This window comes from Triticum dicoccoides, chromosome 5B (genome assembly GCF_002162155.2).
Source record: "Triticum dicoccoides isolate Atlit2015 ecotype Zavitan chromosome 5B, WEW_v2.0, whole genome shotgun sequence".
NCBI lineage: Eukaryota > Viridiplantae > Streptophyta > Magnoliopsida > Poales > Poaceae > Triticum > Triticum dicoccoides.
Window position 1 is genome coordinate 716,435,077 of NC_041389.1, and position 9,013 is coordinate 716,444,089.

The following is a 9,013-nucleotide window of genomic DNA, read 5'->3' on the forward strand; positions in this document are numbered from 1 at the left end:
CTCCTCCTGTACTTCTTGAACTACCTCGACTCGTACTGCTACGCACCATAGCTGCGACATGTCTCTTCTGCGATTGCTGAGACGGTGGAGACGGCTGACGTGACTGAGTTGGACCAGGAGAAGTGGCCTGACGATGTGCCGGACTTGAAGCAGGAGGTGTGGCCTGACACGGTGCCGGACTTGAAACCGAAGAAGTGGCATGACGCTGTGCCGGACTTGAAACCGAAGGAGTCAGCTCACGCGTTCGGGGACTTGGAGGAGGTGGCGGACTTCGAGGAGGAGTCGGCTCACGCGTTCGTGGACTTGGAGGCTCCCACGGCCAAGTTCCAATTAGCGCACACACGTCAAGTTGCAAATAGAACATACTCCTATGAGGACATGGTCTAAATGATGGAAACAAGAGGAAGAAGAAGGGATAAACTGACGAAACAACGTATTATGCACCTGCGAAATATATGTATGGAAGCAAGCCGGGTAAGTAATAGTGTTGCACGCACCGCCTAACGTCAATATGATACTAAAGCACATGTGGTGGCCCGTATTATGCTTGGAAATTCCATATGCATGGTAACAAACAAACAACTGATAATAATAATGGATATTATATGTGCAATGCACCGCCTAACGTCAAGAGGAACGGATGTGAAGACCAGGTGCATTGCATTGGACCTACGCATTTACTCACGTGCACCTGCATGCAGTAGGATGACGACTGTCGCTACTTTCACTTGTCAATAATCCAGTAAGCTGAGCCAGCTATAATAATTCTATTAATATTAGTAGTATCAGTTTTTCTCATGATCTGTCACACATGCTAATGTGCTCTTCTGCCTCCAAGCTCAAATGCATGCACCCGGATGACCAGAAAAATCCGAAATATTTGCACACAATCAATGAAAATTCTGATATATTTTTTTAGCGACAAACATCGCAATTCTTCTTTCGCGTAAAACATGTAGAAACTCACAGTCACCACTAGTGCCAGCAAATTCCTGAATTTGTCGAGTCTTTTCTTTAGCATTCATGAATTCGTGGAGTTGTGTTTTTATTGCCGTAATTGGCTTGCATTTGCGTCTCAATTGTTAGAACACTATCCCAAGCTACAAATTATTGTCATCCCAAAAAATTACTCCCTCCATCCCATGAAGTTATATTTTTATTGCCGTAATTTAACGCTCTTATATTACGGGATGGAGAGAGTAGCAACTAGTCACGGTATCTAAAAACAGTTAGGGAAGGACACCAAGTTCTCAATAATTCCAACTCTGCCCTCCCGTGCTTCTTTCTCAGCTACTCCACATTTTTTCCTGTGCATTTCGGGCTTATGAAGGACCTTATCGTCAGCTTAACCAACTCCCTCAAGGGAAATACACTTGTGTTCCTGGGTGTATATGTACCCTATATGGAGATTTATTTTTAATATTTTAATAAAAAGTCAAATTAGATAACAAATATTTTGACAAAAAACTTGACTAACTTTTGCACTAGTATAAAAAAATTCACAAAAAAACAAAAGTTTTTTTTTGCGAAAAAACAAGAAAAATTGACTTCACAGCAAAAAGACAAAAATTATTTGCTATTATAGGTCACTATACAAACTATATTTAGCCCAAATTTTGTCTTTTTTGAAAAGATGTCAAAGGGAGATTTTTTTCTCTTTTTGTGGATTTTTTCTCACGAGCACATAAAACGTCATGTTTATTTCAAAAATATTTTCAGGAATTTTTGACTTCTTGTTGAATTACTGATTTTTTTTTCATATAGGGTGCATATGTCCCATATTATAGACCACAAATCTTCCTCCACTCCCTCAACCAGTATAAAAACCATGGAGGCCGTTGCAACTCGACATCTCATCTCTGGGAAGAAAAGAAAACTCCATGTCTGATCTCAGCAGCACGAACTTTTCTACTTCCCCGTCATGTTCGTCTACGCCGCCTCGGCTCACCACAGGCGTCGTGAACTTTATATCCCGCCGTCCCATGACCACACAGCATAACCACCGGCAAGCAGCAGCGACCAGCAGCAGCTCCTCCACCGGCTCCGCCGACTCCGCGCCCTGGCACCAGCGCGCCGTGGCCACGCCACCACCTCTGCTCCCGTTTGACACCAACGACGCCGACGAGATGCTCCTGCTGGACATGCTCTCCCAGCACGCCGCGGCCGCCCAGGTGAAGCAGGAGGCCAAAGAGGAGGAAAACGCGGAGTGCGGAAGCGACCGTGGGGCAAGTTCGCGGACGAGATCCGTGACTTGACGCGAAACGCCGTGTGGGTCTGGCTGGGCACCTTCGACAGCCCAGAAGCCGCGGCGCTAGCGTACGACCAAGTTGCGTTCGCCATCCGCGGCGGCGCCGCCGTGCTCAACTTCTCCGCCGACCAGGTCCGGCTCTCTCTCGAGGGCGTCGCTGACGACGTGTGCGGGCGCGCCCATGGCGTGTCCCCAGTGCTCGCGCTCAAGCGGCGGCTCTGCATGCGGAGCCGGAAGGCCGTGGCGGCGGGCAGGGTGGCCAAGGCCGCCACCCGGGGGGCACGGCCTGACTGTGTGATGGAGCTTGAGGACCTCGGCTCGGAGTACCTCGAGCAGCTGCTGGGCGCCTCCGAGGACACCAACTCCATGGGTTCATGGTGCTGGAGCCAGCACTCCATCTGAACATCTTGTTTTCTTCTTACCCTTCAAGAAATCGAGGCTCGAGAGTTTCCAATGCAATACCAGTGAGTCCAATGCGTGCGTGATGTGTACAACTTTTCAAGTGCCAAACGATCGTGAATCTGGTTTTGAATTCAAAATTAGTATGTAGCCATCCAGATGGTCAGAAAGACTCCTGGCATGACATGACATGGGCGCCAAGTTTGAATCTCTTTTGTGCCGTGGGTTGCCCTTTGTTTTCCTTTTTTTACAAGAAGAAAAGAAAGTGGACCGTGGAGCGTTAGTGCGTGGGTGCTGACGTGGCAAAAGCAGAAAAACATGTCCTGATTGAGCAGGTCACGAGTGCAAAGTCCAAACATGGCAAGGCATGCAACTTGGTGTTGGCAACTACTCCCTCCGTTTCTAAATATTTGTCTTTCTAGAGATTTCAACAAGTGACTACATACGGAGCAAAATGAATGAATCTACACTCTAAAATGTGTCTATGTACATCCGTATGTGGTAGTCCATTTGAAATCCTAGAAAGACAAATATTTAGGAACGGAGGGAGTATATACTCCACGAGAAGATTAACATAAACAATATTATTGTTGGTCTCGCCAATGATCCAATCGAAGAAATCGAATCGACCAAAACCGAAGTCACAGCATTGATTGAAGAGTACTCGGGGTGGGCACGGCCGCGAGCACCCAGAAGCAAAAAAGACAACTTTTGAATTTGTAAACATTATTTTATGTGTGTGAACTTTAAAAGACATGCTAATTTTAATCTGAACAATTATAGGAAAATTTTGGAGAAATTTGCATAATTTGGGCAGCGTCAGCAGGAAGAGGTGTTGTACAAGCAGGAACAAGCCTAGCAGGCTCATGATCATCTAATTCATAATTCACAGTCCACACTGGATGCTCACGGACAGAAGGTTTCATGACGTGATACAGAAGGCTTGTATGCTAACTGAGCTAAGAGTGAAGCAGGCCAACATTTTCGCGGCGCTAGACAAGCTCTACATCCTCCACAACGTCATCCTTAGTGATTCCCTCTTTATCAATGCCTTCTTCTTCTACAACTACATCGGTTCCTCATCTACATGCTCATGAGCACCAAGGAGACGTTCGCATAAAAGGCTACCTTTACTTCAGTAAGATCATTATTTTACTTCAGACTTGTACTAGTTTATGCAACCCATTTCATCTATATTAGTGCATCTTGTTCGATTTTCTAATGTCTGTTTCGGCACGTTTGTGCTTACACTCCTGCTAGAGATCGGTCTGATCAAAATTCAGCCGGCAACTTCGGTTTGATCAAGATTGCGGCTGGCAACTTGGACAACCAATTGTGGGTCCTGTCCAAGGTGTTCTTACTCAGATCGTTGTTCCTAGCTGTCGCCGGTGTTCAGATAATGCATTCCATACTCACATTCAGATGAGTAAGAAACCGTGAATTCCCATATTGCACACCTACCTTTTCTAAGTTGATTTACTCGTTCAAATCTTCTAGGGACTACGAAGTTCTGAACCATGGGCTACTCTAGAAACTAGTGGGGAAGGTCGGGACATTTGAGAAGAACGCATGCCACATGATGCTCTCGTATGGCTCGGAAAGCGATGAGAGCTTGGTAAGCTACCCTCAGGTCGTCTCCAATGAGTCGATGGATGAGGCAGACACCAAAGCCTATCATGACTATCCCATGTCGGAGCAGACTCGCCAGGGGATGGAGAAGCCATGACACGCTTGGACGCGGGATGGAGAAGCTCAAGGAAGATGTTGTGGGCATTCGTCAGGAGATTGGAGTTGTTGCTGATGATGTCTACCAAGATGCTAGATTTGCGGTGCACTTCGGATGAGATTGGAAGTGTGGCAGGTAAATCGCTAGAGAATCAGATATAACTCTTAGATGGGCAGAATAAGTCCATAATTGGATTAATAAGTCCATAGTTGGGTTGACTAGCCTCCACACCTTTCAATCAAAGGCTCTCGCGGAAAGAAGGTAATGCATTTTTTGTGCCAAACATATTGAATTTGCAAACATTTTTTTATGTGTGTGGACTTAAAACACATGCTGATTTTTATCTGAACAATTGCATGGAAACTCTGGAGAAATTTGCACAGTTTGGGCAGCATCAGCAAGAAGAGTGTCGTTCAAGCATGAAGGGAACCGGTAGGCTCATGATCATCTAATTCATAATTCACACACTATACTGGATGCTCAGGAAAATAAGGCTTTATGAGGTGATACAAAAGGCTTGTATGCTAACTGAACTTATCTTGGGGCTGCAGGAAGAGTTTAGAGCGAAGCATGCCAACGTTTTCGTGGCATTGGACAAGCTCTACATCCTCCGCAACGCCATTCCTGGCAAGTCCCGTTTCATCAAGGTCTTCTTCTAATGTTGCATCGTGTTCCTCATCTACATGCTCACCAGTGCCAAGAAGACGTTGCGCATCATAGACTATCTTTACTTCGTTAAGATCATTATTTTTCTTCAGACTTGTACTAGCTTCTGCAACCCAGTGCATCTATATCACTGCATCTTGTTTGATTTTCTAATGTCTGTTTCGACATGTTTGTGCATCAGACTCATACTAGGTCTTTCAAGATTGCAGCTGGCAACTTCGGTCTCATCAAGATTGCAGTCGGCACCTTGAACAACCAATTCTAGGTCATGTCTACAGTGTTCTTAGTTGGACCGTTGTTCCTGGTTGTTTCCACTATTCAGATAATGCATTTCATGCTCATATTCACGTGAGTAAGAAAATACAAATTCCCAGATTGCACACCTACGTTTTGTAAGATGATTAGCTTGCTAGAATGTTCCAGGGAACGAAGTTCTAAACTGATGGTCTACTCTAGACACGAATGGAGAAGGCTGGGACACTAGAGAAGACCGCATGCCACATGAGGCTCTCCTATAGCTCAGAAAGTGATGTGAGCCTGATGAGCTACCCTTAGGCCCTCTTCAACGTGTTGATGGATGAGGCGGGCAGCAAAGCCAATCTTGAATATCCACTGCTGGAGCAGACTCACTAGGGGATAGAGAAACCATGCCACGGATGAAGACAGAATGGAGAAGCTCAAGTAGGAAGCCATGGGCTTTAATAAAGAGATTGGAGCTGTCAGCAACTTGATGTTTGCCAAGATGCTAGAACTGTGGGGCAGTGCGGATGAGATTGAAAGTGCGTCGTGCAAATCACTAGACAGTGAGATGTAGCTCTTGGATGGGCAGAATAAGGCCATAGTTGGATTGACTATCCTCCACACCTTTCAATAAAAGGCTCTCGAGGAAAGTAGGTAATGCATTTTGTTATGCCAAACATACTGAATTTGCAAACATTTTTATGTATGCAGACTTAAAAGAGATGATGATTTTAATCCAAACAATTGTAGGGAAACTCTGGAGAAATTTGCACAGTTTTGGCAGCGTGAGCAGGAAGAGTTGATGTCCAAGCAGGAACAAATCCGGCAGGTTCATGATCATCTAATCTGGAAGTCACTCTCCTTAATGGATGCTCAGATACAGAAGGATCCATGATGTGATACAGAAGACTTTTCTACTAACTGAACTTATTTCGGGGCTATAGGAAGAGTTTAGCGTGAAGCAAGCCAACATCTTCGTGGCACTAGAGAAGCTCTACCCACAACTCCATTCTCGGCGAGTCCCGCTTTTCAGGGCCTTCTTCTACTGTTAGATGGTGTTCCTCATCTACATGTGCTCAACAGCGCTAAGCAGACATCGCATCAGAGGCTACTTTTACTTCAATAAGATTATCATTTTTTTCAAACTTGTACTAGTTTCTTCAAACTAGTGCATTTATATCACCTCATCTTGTTCAATTTTCTAATGTCTGTTCGCAGGTTTGTGCTTCACACTCCTGCTAGAGATCAGTCTGAACAAGATTGGAGCCAACAATTGGTCTGTTCAAGAGTTGCAGCTGGCAACTATGGTCTAATCAAGATTGCAGCCACAACTTGAAGAACCAATTGTGGGTCATGTCCAAGGTATCCTTACTCAGATTGTTGTTCCTGGTTGTCGCCACTATTCAGATAATGCATTCCATACTCACATTTAGGTGAGTAAGAAATCACAAATTCCCAGATTACACACCTACATTTAGTAAGTTGATTAACTGTTAAAATCTTCTAGGGACTACGAAGTTCTGAACCATGGGCTACTACAGACACTATTGGAGCAGATTAGGACACTAGAGAAGAACACATGCCACATGATGCTCTCGTATCACTCGGAAAGCGACGAGAGCCTGATGAACTACCCTCAGGTCATCTTCGACGAGTTGATGCATGAGGCAAATAGCAAAGCCGATCCTGACTATCCTTTGTTGGAGCTAACTCGCCAGGGGATGGAGAAGCCATGACACGCTTGGAGACGGGATGGAGAATCTCAAGGAGGAAGCCGTGGGCATTCATAAGGAGATTGGATTTGTCGACGACTTGATGTCTGCAAAGATGCTGGATCTGCGAGGCACTTCAGATGAGATTTAAAGTGTGGCGGGCAAATTGCTGGAGAATCAGATGCAGCTCTTGGATGGGCAGAATAAGGCCATAGTTGAATTGACTAACCTCCACACCTTTCACTCAAAGGCTCTCGAGGAAAGCCGGTAATGCATTTTATTGTGCCAAACATACTAAATTTGCAAACATTTTTTATGTGTGTGGACTTAAAAGTATTTTAATCTGAACAATTATAGGGAAACTCTAGAGAATTTGCACAGTTTGTGCAGCGTCAGCAGGACGAGTTGTTGTCCAAGCAGGAACGGATCCGGCAGGCCCATGATTATCTAATTCAAAATTCAAGATCAATACTAGATCCTCAAGTACATAAGGATTCATGATATGATATAGAAAGATTGTATGTTAATTGAACTTATTCCGGAGCTGAAGGAAGAGTTTAGAGCGAAGCAGGCCAACATCTTCGCGGCGCTGGACAAGCTCTACATCCTCTAGAACGCCATTTTTGTGAGTACTGCTTCATCAAGGCCTTCTTCTTCTACTATTGCATCATGTTTCTCATCTTCATGTTGATCAGCGCCAAGCAGACATTCCTCATCAAAGGCTACCTTTACTTAGGTAATATCATTATTTTTCTTCCCACTTTGCTAGTTTTTGCAACTCAATGCATCTATATCACTAGAACTTGTTCGATTTTCTAATGTATGTTTCAACAGTTTTATGTGCAACACTCCTGCTAGGGATCGGTCTGATCAAGATTGCAACCGGCAACTTAGGTCTGATCAAGATTGCAGCTACCAACTTCGGTGTAATCAAGATTGCTTGGACAACCAATTGTGGGTCTTGTCTAAGGTGTTCTTACTTAGACTGTCGTTCCTAGTTATCGCCACTATTCAGATAATGCATTCCATAGTCACATTCAGGTGAGTAACAAACTACGAATTGCTAGATTGCACTCCTAACTTCTGTAAGTTGATTAACTTTTTAAAATCTTCTTGGAACTATGAAGTTCTAGACCATGGGCTACTCCAAACAATAGTGGAGAAGGTCGGGACACTGGAGAAGAATGCAGGCCACATGATGCTCTTGTATGGCTCAAAAAGCAACGAGAGCCTGATGAGCTACCCTCAGGTCATCTTTGACATGTTGATGGATGAGGCGGACAACAAAGCCGATCATGACTATCCCCTGCCAGAGCAGACTCACCAGGGGATGGAGAAGTCGTAAAACGCTTGGAGACGGGGTGGAGAAGCTCAAGGAGGAAGTTATGGGGATTCATAAGGAGATTGGAGCTGTTGGCGACTTGATGTCTGCTAAGATGTTTGATCTGCGGGGCACTGCAGATGAGATTGGAAGTGTGGAGGGCAAATCACGAAGAATCAACTACAGCTCTTGAATGGGCAGAATAAGGCCATAGTTGTTGACTAGCCTCCACAGCTTCTAGTCAAAAGCACACAAGGAAAGCATGTAATGCATTTTGTTTTGATAAACATACTGAATTTGCAAAGTTTTTGTTATGTCTATGGACTTAAAAAAGATATTGATTTTAATCTAAACAATTGCAAGGAAACTCTAGAGAAATTTCACAGATTGGGCAGAGTCAGCGGGAAGAGTTGTTGTCCAAGCAGGAATAGACCCGGCAGGCTCATGATTATCTAATTCAGAATTCACACTCCATATTGGATGCTCAGGTACAGAAGGCTTGTACTCTAACTGAACTTATTTCGGGGCTCCAAGAAGAGTTAGAGCGAAGCAGGCCTACATCTTCGCGGCGCCGGACAAGCTCTACATCCTCCACAACGCCATCCTCAGTGAGTCTCCCTTCATCAAGGCCTTCTTCTTCTACTGCTACATCGTGTTCCTAATCTACATGCTCACGAGCGCCAAGAAGCTGTTCCGCATCA

At 44.7% G+C, this 9,013-nt stretch overlaps 1 pseudogene; it reads left to right on the forward strand.

Annotated features, from left to right (window-relative positions):
- Positions 1-1,880: 1,880 nt before the first annotated feature.
- Positions 1,881-2,650, forward strand: LOC119306940 (annotated as a pseudogene).
- Positions 2,651-9,013: the final 6,363 nt, after the last annotated feature.